Source organism: Cetorhinus maximus, chromosome 31, assembly GCF_964194155.1.
Source record: "Cetorhinus maximus chromosome 31, sCetMax3.hap1.1, whole genome shotgun sequence".
Classification (NCBI taxonomy): Eukaryota; Metazoa; Chordata; class Chondrichthyes; order Lamniformes; family Cetorhinidae; genus Cetorhinus; species Cetorhinus maximus.
The window spans coordinates 8719298-8733882 of NC_135909.1; the positions used below are offsets into that span (position 1 = coordinate 8719298).

The following is a 14585-nucleotide window of genomic DNA, read 5'->3' on the forward strand; positions in this document are numbered from 1 at the left end:
CTTTTCTTCAGCTGTTTCGACAACCACAAGATGTCACAAAGACGCGTTACAACCACAGGAGAACTTCTCAAGTGTGTTCGGCATTTTAATGTAGGAAATTGCTGAACTTTCTCTTTCTGTTTCTTTTACATTGTCAGACTGCATGTTCCTTCAGACAGGTTTCCAACTGGACACATGGAGTGAGCGGCTGTGTGAACGTTAGTGGTTCAGGGGTAGATTCCTCATTGGCCAGACTGGACTTCTGGTTCCGTTGCTTAGCATCATCTTTTCGCTTTCTGAATCCAATTCTGGCCTCTGACTCATTTATACTTTTAAACGTAGAACTGGATTTATCTTGGCGTTACACATCTAAGATAATTGGTAAAAGAATAGCAAATATTGTTTTTCCATCAATCCTTACACAAGTTTACACTTCATAATGCTAAAGACCAATAAGTAGGCAAACAAGGTGTGGGTAGAATGTAAAGAGTTTGTAAAGGAATAAATATAGGTCAAGTGAGTGAACAAAAGCTTGGTCGATGCAATAATGTGGGAATATGTGAGGATCACCACTTTGGTGGGATAGATAGAAAAATTTAATACTCTTTAAGTGAAGAGAGATAGCAGACTGCTGTGCTGCAGTGAGACTTGGGTGTTCTTGTACATATATCACAAAACAATGCTAGCATGCAGGTACAGCAGGCAGTTAGGAAGGCCTTTTGTCTTTTGTTGGTCTTTATTTCAAGGGGAATGGAGTATAATATCGGACATCCTTGTTATAACAGAAGAGGCGTTGATGGGACAAAACTTAGAGTATTGAGTCCTGTTTAGGTCTCCGTTAAGGGGGAATATACTTACATTTGAAAGAGTTCAGAGTTGTCCTGAGAAGGCAGTGGTGAGCTGCCTTCTTGAGCCACCGTTGGGAGTGTTAACATTGACTTTGGTCCTCAAGTCCTGGATTGAAATCTGACTCTATAAACTTGTGGCTCAGAGGTGGGAGCTTCACCCAGATCCTTCTGTTCCTGCAATCCCATTAGAATTGTAACCTTCATTTCGTGTTTGCTCTGTTTTATTCCTACTAAAACGAATGACACCAGGTTACTCTGCAATAAATTTCATTTGGCAATTGTCTGCCCATTCCATCAAAATATCTAGATCCTTTTGGAGATATACACTATCGTCCTCATAGTTCACAATGCTTCTAACTTCTGTATCATGTGCGATTGTAACAAGATCTGTGTGACTAATTAATAACAGGGGGACAAGGGTTGCTAACACTGGTCACAAGAACAAAAGAAATAGGAGCAGGAGTTGACCACATGGCCCATCACACCTACTCTGCCATTCAACACTTTTGTGTTTGATCTTGGGCTTCAGCTCATTTTTTCCCACCCATTCCCGAGATCCCTTAAGTCCCTTAAGTCCCTGAAAGACCTGCGGAACTCCATGAGATAACTTTCTCCAGTCCAAAATGTAACCGTTCACCACAAATCTTTGCTTCCTGTCACTTCACACCTGTACTGCTACTGTCCCTTCTCTTCAATGAGCTCGAACTTTCCTTAGAACTCTTTTGACAGGCACTTTATCAAATGCTTTTGCAAGTCCATGCAAATCACACCACACATGAGGACTTCACCCTCATCAAAGCTCTTGTTATCACATCAAAAAAACCTCACTCAAACTAAGTAACACGATTTGTTCTTATCAAATTGTTAGGAAGTAGGGAGGTTTAAGTGAGTTATATTGGTATTTGTAGGTGTTAGGAATTAGTCTTAGCTTTAAAGTTTAAGTTTGATTTGTATTTCTGTATGAGTGTTAAGAAAGGTCAAATGGAGTTTTAGTTTCATTTTAAAAAGGTGCTTGCCTTTCTAATGAGATTTATGACTTATGAAGTTAAACAAACTAGAAGAAGTGAGCTGTTGCCTAGCAAAAGGGGGGCCAGTGAGGCAGGACCCTCCCACAGAAGAAGAGAAACAACAGTTTCGATTTGGAAGCTGAGGAGTTCAGTTGGTTATTGAAAGTCGCTGCCAGGAGAGGTTGGAAAAGGGGGCAGATAGTCAGTCTCAAGCTAAAGAAAATTCCCAAAATCCAGTGGAGTGGAAGAGGGGAATGTCCAAAGCAGGCCTTCTAGTCAAAGGAATGACGGGACCCTGGGAAAGGTCTTGCTAATGAAGTTAAAAGTGAAGGGCAGAGAGAAAGGCTCCAAGCTTCAGATTTAAAGAGGCAAAAACTACAGAAAACAGATTTAAAGCGAGAACAGCTGGCAAGAGGCAAGGCGGTCCAAAGAGACAACTGATGGTCTGCTATGGGCAGGTGAAGCTGTTTACACCTGAGTTGGTGTGAGCAACAGTGTGCGTGGAAAACAGCTTGAATACATGTGGTAACCCAGGGGAGAGGAACATTGGAAAGAACGTTCGAAACCCTGGAGGTGAACCCTTGTGGAAGACGTCTGAAAGAAAGCATTGGTTTGGGAGAAGATTCCAAGGCAAAGTGTTGAAAGTGGAGATTGGAAATCCTCCTGTGAAAGACGGAGTGCAGTGAGACTGGTTGACTCACTGTTCAACAAGCGTCTGGGGGGGTAGTTGAGGAGAGAGCCATAACATCTGATTGAGTTGGCATCTGTCACTTGGTTTCAGAGTCTGGTGTGTCTGACCACAGGGTGCCTATTGGTACACGGGCTGTGTACTTTTCGTGGACATTAAGGAATAAGATAGCTTTGTTATCCTTACAAATCTGTATACATCTGTAAAGGTATAGTTTTGGGTGAAGGAGTATTGTAACATAGCTCATCTTTTCTTGCTGAAGACATATTTTATTTTTTTGTTAAGATTTCATCAGCTGACTCATTTGACTCTGCTCAGTAGCTGCTCTCAATGTATTTAATCAAAGAAATAAAAGTCAGGATCTATCAAGCTGGGTTCCACTCTGGATTCAGGGTTGTCCAGGGATAATCTCAGCTGGGATCATAACATAATCCATGCTGGTGTTACTTAATTAATGTGCATTTTCCCGAGGTACTTTTCATGTTGTCCGGAGTTTTCCTTTCTGAAAGGTAGCTCACCACCCAGGTTAAACTGACTGACCTGTAGTTTCTGGGCTTATCCTTACACATTTATTTGAACAAGGGTGAAACAATAGCAATTCTCCACTCCGCTGTCACCACCCCGAGTCTAAGGAATATTGGAAAATTATGGCCAGTGTCTCTGCAATTCCCACTGTCATCCCTCAGTATTCTGGATGCATCACCTCTGTGTCTGGTCCTTCTTTAAGTACACAAAGCCCATCGAATACCTTCTCCTGAAATTGTTTATTACCTCTGAACTAAAATATTGATTGAGGTGAAATGGTTCACTTTCTGCTCAGTGCAACTCCTAGAATACAAACAAAATATGATCAATTCAAAATCAAACTATGGGGCTACCAGGCATGGCAGTCTCAGGGAAGGTTACAATTCTCTCAGAGAAGATTGCAGTTCTCTTGGAGGAGACGACAGCTGAATGCATTCAGCCAGACAATGGGGTTATCTAATTGGAGTTTTCGGGTAACAACTCAGTGTGATCATGTGGGCAACTGTTGTTTCTAATTGTCTTCATTTTCTTCATGTGTGTTTCATCGATGAATTCGATGAAATGGTGAGCCAAGTTCTCAAACTTACCCCTGACATAAGTAAACCGCTCCATCGAGACCACAATGAGTTTTAGACAATGCACTGGGTGACTTACACTACAAACAACATCACATGAGAGCTCACCTGAGATTTGAAATTGCGACATCTCTTATTCTTATTTATGAACCATCCCATAGTGAGAGTCACACCACGAGACCAACAATGTAACTGCATGTATATAACTCAGCCAATGTAGACTTTCATTGGCTTTCAAAGCAGATCACCCATTCGTTCAGAGTTATGGGAAAAAGAGAACATTGAAGAAAAACACCATAGATCAGGCAGTACCCATGGACACGGAAAGAAAACTCAGGCTTCAGTTCATGTTTCAGTTCGATGACCTTTCCTGAGGAATAGGAAAATTTGGAGCACCAAGAGGTCAGCGCGAGACCAGGTCACCAGATATTTTGGTGAACCACATTAAGTCTGTGGATGAGTTCATTTGCATTCCTGTTAATTTACTGGGCGACCTTGGGTATCAATTCGGTCACAAGAAACTGTCATTCTGACACTTTCTGGCCAAAGTAACTGGTAGTCCAACACTTACTGCTTTCAGAAACTGACACTTAGAAACTTGCTGCTCAGCAATTGGTTTTAGTTGTACCCAATTTTCCTGATTGTTAGTTCCTCCTGAACTGGATTGCTGAACCACATGAAAAGACTTGCTTTCTGCTCAGTGCGACTCCCAGAATACAGACACAATTTGGGAAATCAGACTCAAACTGCAGGGGCTCTGAGCTCCGACAGTCTGTATATTTAATCAGACAAGTTCCCAAATGATTGCCTTCAGACAGCTCCCTGAACCCACAAGAATGGGGTTAAACTCATTCCTTTATTGAAATAAGTTAACCGCCAATTACATGAGCGACAGTTCCTTAAAATTTAGCTTCATTTTCTCCACATATGTTGCAGTGATAATTTCGCTGCAATGACTTCTCAGGTTCTGAAACCTACCACCGGTTGAAGTGAATTCTGCCTTTTTGCTCACAAGGAATTTAAAAAAAAACACAACCGGTGGTTGGGAGGATAAGTGACAACACACAAGGGCTCGCCCAGGATTTGAACCTGGGACCTCTCACAGAATCATGTCAGGCCCGAAACAAGAATCATACCTCTAGACCAACAAGCCTTCAACACACAGCCCATATATGCTTTCATTGACCTCCAGAACAAGTCACCCCTGTTTTTGGATTTCTCCAGTGAAAACAGAAAAAAATTAAAAATTACACCTCGCGTCAGGCAGGACCATGGACAGTGAAAGAGTGTTCACGTTTCAGGTCAATGACATTTCATCAGAACTCAGCAATGCTAGAATTATGATCAGTTTTACACTGTAACACCTGACACCGAGCTGGAACAGGAACTCGGCACCCACTTAGTCTGCCGGTGAGTGCGCCATTCCTCCCACCGCTGATGTCTTCGTTGTTCACCCATTGACCATCGACCACTTGCTGCCTCCCAATCACTGCCCTGTTCTCAACCTCCAAGTGCCCTGGCCCCGGATCCTTACAGCCTCGCTCGCTGTGCCTCATCCGGCCCACTTGCCACCCCACTACCAAATCGCTCACCTCCCACTCAGCACCTCACCCCTGACCCCTCTCACCACCCATCTCACCGCAAGGACTGGGGAGATGGTGACAATCAGAACAGCAAGTGAGGCGGTGAGGGGTTGGGAGCAGGCTGGAGAGCGGGAGGTTACTGAGGTGGTGAGCAGCACAGCAAGCAAGATGGTGGGCATGACAGGGACAGCAGTGGCGAGCGAGGCACACAAGAACAAGAACACAAAAAGCAGGAGCAGTAAGAGGCCATTCTGCCCATCGAACCTGCTCCACCATGGCTGATTGGATGGTGGCCTCAACTCCACTTTCCTGTCTGTCCCCCATAAGCCTTGACTCACTTCTTTGTAAAAAATCTCTTCTACTCAGCCTTGAACATTTTCAATGACCCAGCCTCCGCTGCTCTCTAGGGAAGAGAATTCCACAGAAGAACAACCATCTGTGAGAGAAAAAAAAGACAAATCTACTTCCGTCAGCCTGAATGGGAGACTCCCATTTTTTTAAACTGCGTCCCTTGATTGTAGAGTTCCCCACAAGAGGATACATAGTCTCTGCATCCACCCTGTCAAGTCCCCTCAGGATCTTATATGTTTCAATAAGATCACCTCTCATTCTTTGAAACTTCAATGGGTATAAGCCCAACCTCCTCAACCTTTCCTCATAAGAAAACCCCTTCCATTCCAGGAATCAGTTAATTGAATCTTCTCTGACCTGCTGTACTGAAATTATATCCTTTCTTAACTAAGGAGACTAAAACTGTACACAGTCCACCAGATACGGCCTCACCAACACCCTGTATAATTGTAGGAAAACTTGCATACTTTTACATTCGATTCCTTCTGCAATAAATGCCAACATTCCATTCGCCTTCTTGATCACTTGTTGTGCCTGCATAACCAACTTTTTGAGACTCATGAACCAGGACCCCCAGATCCCTCTGCACTGTAGAGTTCTGCAGTATCTCTCCATTCAAATGGTGTACTGCTTTTATATTCTTCCTGCCAAAGTGAACAAGTTCACATTTTCTCATGTTATTCTCCATCTGCCAATTATTGTCCACTCACTCAACTGATCTAAATCTATATGTCCTTCTTGCCAACTTACTTTCCTACCTATCTATGTGTTATAGCCAGATTCAGCTACTATACCTTCTGTCTTTTCAGATAAGTCATTGATATAGATTGTAAATAGCTGAGGCCCCAGCACTGATACCTGTGGATCCACAAGTAAGAGCTTGTGAACTGAAAAATGACAAATATATCGCCAATCCTCTATTCATGTTAATATTTTACCTCCTATGCCTTGAGTTCTTATTTTGTGAATGTAATAACATGAATCTCAGCGTACATGATTAAGGTTAAGTCTGTAAGCTTGTAACTGGAAACGTGTCAATTTTATCTGATATTTAACATGTCGCTAAGGCTGCACTGTTGTGGGGTTGGCCCAGTGATAATTTGATAGCGGGTGAAAGTTTGAACTGGGATTTACTGATACCCCCATTTGCGGGATCCAGTTTGGATGACATGAGACAACTTCTATCTCTTCTGCTCCGTTTGATTGATAAATGGAAAATATAAGTCTGGAACTATTTATGCTGTCTGAGACTGTGGGCAGGATTATCTGCACCCACCCTGCCGCTGGGATCATCCGGACCCAGCGCAAGGCAATGGACTTCGGGCAGGGGTGCCACCTCGCCCACGGTGAGTCCCGTCCGCGGCCGGGCCAGAACATCCCGGCCTGTGAAACTGATGACCTGTCTGAGTCTCCTTGCTCTGTCAGTGATAATGTACATACTGTGTGTGAGAGAAGGAGCTGGCGGGAGTCTTCATTCTAACTTGGCTGGAGGAAACATATTTATTCTGGTTCCTTCAATTCTTTGCCTGTTAGAAAAAAAAGTATGTTTTAGAACTCAAGTACAGTTGAGATAAAAGGTACAGATTCCATCAGTTTAATCTCTCCATTAATAATTATTATGAATGGTTTGAGAGGCTGTAGCCAGATTCTAGCGCTGATTGGACAGACCCTTCTCAATCCAGTTCTCAACTAATCAGAGAGCCAGGTAGAAGAAACTGTAAGTTCTGCCTGGCTTACATGATCATATTTGAAAAGTCTGCCAATTTCAGGTCATGTGGGAATAATTCTATTTCTAATAGTTTCTGGTAGTGAATGTAACTTTAGGATTCATGCTGTAACTTCTGGTTCCACGCATTGTACATGAGTGAGATTTGTTCTGTATCTGTCACTCTCCTTTGTTTTTTCGTGTGATGGTGGAATTCGTTAGTTCTTCAGTCATCTGTCTTTGACTACATGTGTGCTTTATTGATTCTGTATGTATCACTCTGGTCCTGTATCCAAATGTTAATTTCCTGTTGGTTGTGGGACTGTGTATGAGTGCAGGATGAACTCAATGAATGTCATTCTCTGATACTATGTGAGTATGGGATTCAATTTGCTTCAATATATCGCTTGTGGAATTTTTAAAAAGTGTGTTTTATTCTGTGATTCCTTTCAGTTTCCTGTGAAGTGTTATATTTTGAATTCAATCAGCTTGTGTCCATCACTAGTGTTGTATGTGAATGTGTTATTCTTTCTGTGTCTGTTCATCCCAAGTACTTAACGTGAGAGTGGGATTAATTGTAACCCTAACATCTGTGAGTGTGGCTTTCAGTCTTTAGCTGTCCATATCTGGAAATAATCATGTAGCTGAAGTTGATTTTATTTTTGTCTTCATCTATTGCTGTCTGCGAATGAGATTTGTCTTGTGCCTGTCTGTCATTGGCACTTTAAATGACTAGTATTTGTCGATGCCTTATTGTCTTTTTTTGTGTGTAGTCCTGTGTTTTTCTTTCTGCATTTCAGGGTCTGGTCCTCTGTATAAAGTGGGATTAATGCAGTGTATGTTCTGCTGAATGTGGCCATACCCCTGTATTGTTTGGCACACAGAGTAGGGATCATTCAATATCTCTCAGTTTCTGGTATTGTATATGAATGTGCTGCTCATTCTGTGTCATTGCCTTGTAAAGCGTGTGAGTGTGGGGGAGGGGGGAGGAGGTAAATAAGTACTGTTTACTATGCAATGCTTAATGGGATTATGAGATTCATTCTGTATATTTCAATCTCTACTGCTCAATGTGAATGTGCTTATTTTTGGTCATCAGTCTCAGGTACAATATGGAACTCTGGACTTTATTATATCTTTGTCAGTCTCTGGTAGGGTATGTGACAGTGGGCTACATTCTGCATATTTCAGACAATGGCAATGCATGTGAAAGTATCTTTAATTCTGTATTTGTCAGTCCCTGGATTGAATGTGTATTTGGAATTTGTTGTTCATATGTCTGTCTCTAGGCTTTTATGTGAGTGTGGGATTCATTCTCTATCTATGTGTCTTTGCAATTATATGCAAGTGTGGGATTTTCCTGTATTGGTACTTAACATGCATCTCAGGCATGATCTACAGGTTAACGTTCAGTAGTTCTGTGCCAGTTGTGTAGAGGTACTAAGTTTGTATCTCTGTGAGAACAAACTGAAGTGATAATATACGCATCGATCTGATCTATGGCCTGGTATGTAATTCCTGCAGATTGGAAAAACAGAATTCATACTTTAATTGTACATTCTAGTCTAACACTTAGTGAGATTTTGGAACTGATATTTAATGTGTAGCTCAATCTATACTCGGGGTGCTTAATAGCAATTCATTCTGTATTATACAATTGGGTAAATGTTGTCTGATGTAGTTAATAACTGGTATTTAGTTTGTGGCCAAGGTGACACCGTGTATTTAAATCAAATAGTGGCTGTGCTTTTGCCCTGGGATTGATGTATCTAGTTCTCAGCTGTACTAGTTTAATGTAAACAACTTCTCCCACCAATGCTCTGTTTGACTCTTATATAGAAAGGGTGCTTCTCAACCTTGGGATCTATGGCGGTCTCTATATTGTTTCATTTTGGCCTAAAGACCTGGCAGTATCTCTGTGCTTAGTGAGTGATATTGTACTTACTGTGAGTTGGAACCATCCTGCTGCAATTTTCCTTGTTTCGAGGAATCATTTGGTTCCTTCAACTCTTTCTGTGCACCCAGAAAACATAACTCCTTTACCTGAAGAATAAGTCAAGTAGAAGATAGAAAAATGATCGATGTATATTTAAAAATAAGTGTTATTATTATGAACAATCAAAAAAGCAAAACCAGCAGCACATTAGTATCTGACCCCACCACGGTACTGGAGCAATCTGTTTCTGCTCATCTGCTATTTTGAGCGGTTTTACAACCATTTTGTGACATCCAGAAACAACCTGTCCTGTGCACTGCTCCTTGAATTAGACTATCCGATGGAGCAATGATTTCTGCAAGGGTCAGATTTATATTTGCAGCTCCCTTTCAACTAACTGTACACCCGGAAACAAGCAGGTACAGTTTAAAATGTCTCTTTCACACTTCTCACCTGGTGCCTGAAATTGATCTTCTTTGTGTAACTGGAAACATTGTTACTGTGCGGCTATTTCCCCGCCATTCTCTGTCCAATAACAAGGGACAGTGGGAGCCGGGACTAAGCCAGGAAGCTTCACTCGGGTTTGGGGAGAGAAAGCAGCAATGATCTTCAATGGCGAGTTCTTCTCACTCTGTCCAGACACTGCTCGAGAATGGCCTCTCCCTTCCCCCCGCTCACTCCATGTTCCGGGAGCAGCTCGTGTTCCAGGGAGCCCATTAAAAACAGCCGCCGCCTCCGCCTCAGCTGCCCGGACACTCAATGCCAATCTCTGAGCATATCTGCGGACGCGGCTCCAAACCGATGCGCTGCTTTAAGCAGATGCTGTTTGTTCACTTCCCTCTGGGGCGGTGATGTCTCCGATCGCTGCTGAATTAAACCCTATTCCGCTCACTGAGTGAATGACGCTCTGGGCCATTGTTGGGGGAGGGGTTGCGCATGCGCTGTTATCCTCGTGGTGACGACACCGGGGACGGGTTTAAACAGCGCACGCGCAGATCTCCGCAGCAATTCAGCCGCTAAAATCAATGGGAATTTTGACCATTTCACTCTCATCACAGAGAGAACAAAATCTCCGAAACTGTGTCGGCGCGGGGGGCAAGGGGCGTTGGGTGCGAGTGGACGTGTAGCAGAAGCGGGGACCATTGGCGTTTGAAGCTCTGTTTGTTCCATTTCAACATTCAATTTGCGTCCATCCCCTGCAGATTGTTTGTTATTAAACTGTCTCTCATCCCGTTAAATTTAGACTTTCTACAATCTCGGATATTAGTTTGTTTAGTTTTCACCTTTTTTCGAAGTTGTCATTGAATTTAATCCCATAATGCTCACTCGTAATAAAATCTTCCCTTTTTGTTAGATTACGAACCAAGTCTGACCCAATTATTCAAAACTAATACTCAATGGTCGAACTTTTTGTTAATTTGGAACATTTGGTATCGGAAATACATCTTGTGTGTAACCAAGACATTAACTGCTTTCTGGCCGAGTTACCCGCCGCAATGCAATCTATTAGAATAAGAGTCTCGTTAAAACAACTTTACTTGCAATCTTCTATAATTACTAAATTAACATATTGTGTCAGGAGGCATGTACAAAGCGATCATTTAATTTTGAATCATTCTGTTGTTGACACATTTCTAAACATGGAATCTCTGCTGATTGATTCCGATTATCTATAATCCTCCCTTTCAAATACTAGCCTTCTACATTTTCCAACTGCCCCACTTTTTCTAAAATCGTTATAACCTGGTATATTTAGCACCCACTTTCATTTGCATGGTGGAAATATTTCCACACTTTGTATTGTTTTCTTTTCTCATTTTGGTACTCACGGGGATGAATTCCTACCTAACCCCCGGAATTGTGGTCTAACCGTGGATAGGAGTCAAATAAATCACCGCTGCGATGGTCGGGAACTGAACGTGGCTTAACTGTTTAGGAGGCAGCCGTGATCACCACTATACCACCATCACTCACTTGTTAAGCCAACGCTCACAGCATTGAAAGAAACACGACACACAATATGTCATTGGAATTTTATATTTGATTGATAAACTGTTTTGCAATATCCTGACCATGTTTATGTTATTTCACTCCAATTTAAAATGTTCCCGAATGAAGTTACCTCGTCTCTCGTCTCACGTTCAGCCAGCAGATGGCACCAGTCTACAATAAATTGGCTCTTGCTGTTTTTGTGGACACGCCGAGACAGGAAAGGGTATGTTGCTGGCCGGGGAACGGGCCAAGCAAGCGGCCGTGAAAGAGACAAAGATAGTCACCAACTACAGCGGCACCATATAGGTATATCCACAAAGTATCGAACAATAATTTTTTTAAAAAAAAGCAGAAAATGGTGGAAAAACTCAACAGGTCTAATAACATCTGTGGAGAGAAAAATAAACAAGAGTTAACGTTTCGAGTCCGTATGACTCTTCTTCAGAGCTTATTTTCTCTCGTTCTCATTCCCATTCATTGGTTATACCTGCACACGAACAGGTTTTGAGGCTGACCTGTTTGTGGCCAGAGTTCCACTTCTCTGCTTTCTCCTCAAACCTCTTGACTGCCCTGAACATTACAAATCTCTCCAACTCAATTCTGAATATAATCAACGACCAACCTGCAGTGCTCCCTGAGCAAGATAATTCCAACATCTAACAACCTTCTGGTGAAGAATACGAATCGGATATGACTGATACTGCAGCCGCCGAAACAGCTCCTCCAGCCGCTGCCGCTCAAGTCAAATCTCCCAAGAAGAAGAAGGCGGCTTCCCGATCGAAGGCAGCCGGTCCCAAGTTAGGCGAACAGATCCTCAAGATTGTGGCGGGTTGCAGCGATCGCAAGGGGATGTCCCTGGCCGCGATAAAGAAAGCTTTGTCTGGCAGCGGTGTCGATGTGGGGAAGCTCGGCTCCCAGATCAGGCTAAGTATCAGGAGGAAGGTGGAGAGCGGCTCCCTGGTGCAGGTAAAGGGACAGGGCGCCTCCGGATCCTTCAAAATCCCTAAGAAGGAATCCCAGGGGAACGTGGGAAAGAAGGAGAAGAAACCAACAGCCAAGAAATCTTTAGTCAAGAAACCAGTGGCCAAGAAGGTGAAAAGAAAGAAACCAACAGCTAAGAAATCTCCAGCCAGGAAAGTAGCAGCCAAGAAACTTCCAGTGAAGAAATCAACAGTTAAAAAAGCAGCAGCATCAAAAAAAGCGGCGATAGGGCGGCGGTGAAGAAGGCGGCGGTGAAGAAACCCAAGAGCCACAAGAAGGTGGAAAAACCTCGGGCCAAGACCAAGTCTAAACCCGCAAAGAAAGCAGCGGCCAAACAGAAATTAAGTGTAACTTGTAAAAATCGGAACCCAAAGGCTCTTAGAGCCACAACGTCTCCCTGAACAGAGCTGATCCCACGATAAAATGATTCCTGTCCCGCAGCCGGGCTCATTCTCAACAGAGATCATTTCAAATCCATACAAAAGCAAAATACTGCAGATGCTGAATTTCATCTGAATATTACATTTGTTAAATCCCCACTTTCTCTCCCAATAAAGATGTCTGGTAGATTCAGTGTGAGACTGTGTTTAGGTCAGAATATTACTGATCGTTAATTATAACGAGAGCATATTTCAAAGCCCCGGGTTTGCGGAAACTCCTGACTGTGAAGCCCGGGTCTGTCCGGGTTTGTGTCTCGGTTCCATTGGTAATAAACGGGTTCAAACTGGCGGTTGCAGAAACTGGAGGAGGGGCTGAAAGATCAGGGGTGGTCTCTCTGTCTGTCACTCCGGCTCTCTCCTCCCTGCCGCTCTCTGTTTAATCGTCACTCAGTCTCCTCCCCTCCCTGCACACACCCTAGCGTTTTCAGTCAGGTCCGGGCGGGCTGTATAAAAGAACAACGTGAAGCAGCTCGTCTCTCATACTCTACAGCGATCTGAGTGAAGAATCATCATGTCTGGCAGAGGGAAAGGAGGTAAAGGACTGGGTAAAGGCGGAGCAAAGCGGCACCGCAAAGTGCTTCGTGACAATATCCAGGGCATCACCAAACCAGCAATCCGCCGCCTGGCTCGCCGTGGCGGTGTCAAGCGGATCTCGGGTTTGATCTATGAGGAGACTCGCGGGGTGCTGAAGGTTTTCCTGGAGAATGTGATCAGGGATGCGGTCACCTACACTGAACACGCCAAGCGCAAGACGGTCACTGCCATGGATGTGGTGTACGCTCTGAAACGCCAGGGCCGCACTCTCTATGGATTCGGCGGCTAAACAACTCGACCCTTTCTACCGAACACACAACAAAGGCTCTTTTCAGAGCCACCCACCTCCTCACAGAGAGAGCAGAGACCTGGGAACGGGAGTTGGGATGGGCTGTGATCGGGAATGTTAGTGTCTGAAATGTTCTGGGGTTGGGGGAATGTACTAAGTTTCTAAATTTAATCTTTGATTAATTACCCGGATGGCACATTCTGTACTGACAGTGCAAAGTGTCTCCACTGCTTCATATTTTCTAAAGGTTTTATTCTAGATGAATAATGAGTCGGATAGCAATGGATCCGGAGGTTCCTCTGACACCAGCCGCTCATTCCGCCAGTGGAGTTGAGGTTACATCTCACTGAATAGGATCAGTCTCGAAGGGCTGAGTGGCCTCCTCCTGCTCCTAATCCCAATGTTCGCACGTATGTTCGTGAAGTTACTGACAAGGTTTGGGAAACTGAGCAGTTTCAGTTCAGCCACTCGGCGACCTGGAATTCCCGCAGCCTGAGCCGGACTCTAGCTCTGATTGGTCACCGTCTTCTTAGTCTGAATTCTTAACCAATCGCAGAGTCAGGAACAAGAAATTGAAAGTTATGATTGGTTTAATTTTTTCGAATGCGAAAAGCCCGCCAATTACAATTATGGAAAATGCCAGACAACCGAGAACCTTAATTTTCAGGCACCAATCGTTATTCTCTCACTTTATGATCTGTTATATTGTATCTTCTGTCACAAAACCCTGGCGCTATTTTAGGAACAGTCGGAATTTGTCAACTTCTTTAAAGAAACCGGGAACAGTGGGAGATTCGAGCCGCTCCCTTTCCCCGCTCTTTATCGGCATGAACAGCCCAGTATGAGGGCAACGGGAAGGGGTCTGAAGCCCCCAGCACCCTTTCCATTTTATTACCCATTGCAGACCGCTAAGCGAGCGGCGATTTTAAGGGTTGGTTGTGCTGTAGGGAGCAATGGACGGGCCATCAATTTTTCCCTGGGAAATTCAGCACAGACTTTACACAGTTAAAACAACAGACTGGTGTTTCTGTCCAAAAATGAGCAGATTCACCAGGATGATGCCGGGTTAAAAATTGCCGGGTCAGGTTGCATGAACTGGAATTTCATTGGGGTTAGGAAATAGTGAATGAGAGTGAAAATAACATTTTTAAT

At 43.6% G+C, this 14585-nt stretch overlaps 1 long non-coding RNA gene across 1 annotated transcript; it reads right to left on the reverse strand.

The window, feature by feature from the left end:
• Positions 1-4348: 4348 nt before the first annotated feature.
• Positions 4349-10197, reverse strand: LOC144670410 (uncharacterized). Its single transcript, XR_013573866.1, has 4 exons — positions 9651-10197; positions 9207-9304; positions 6997-7082; positions 4349-4840 (listed from the first exon to the last, which is right to left on the reverse strand). It is a non-coding gene; the product is annotated as an uncharacterized LOC144670410 (long non-coding RNA).
• Positions 10198-14585: the final 4388 nt, after the last annotated feature.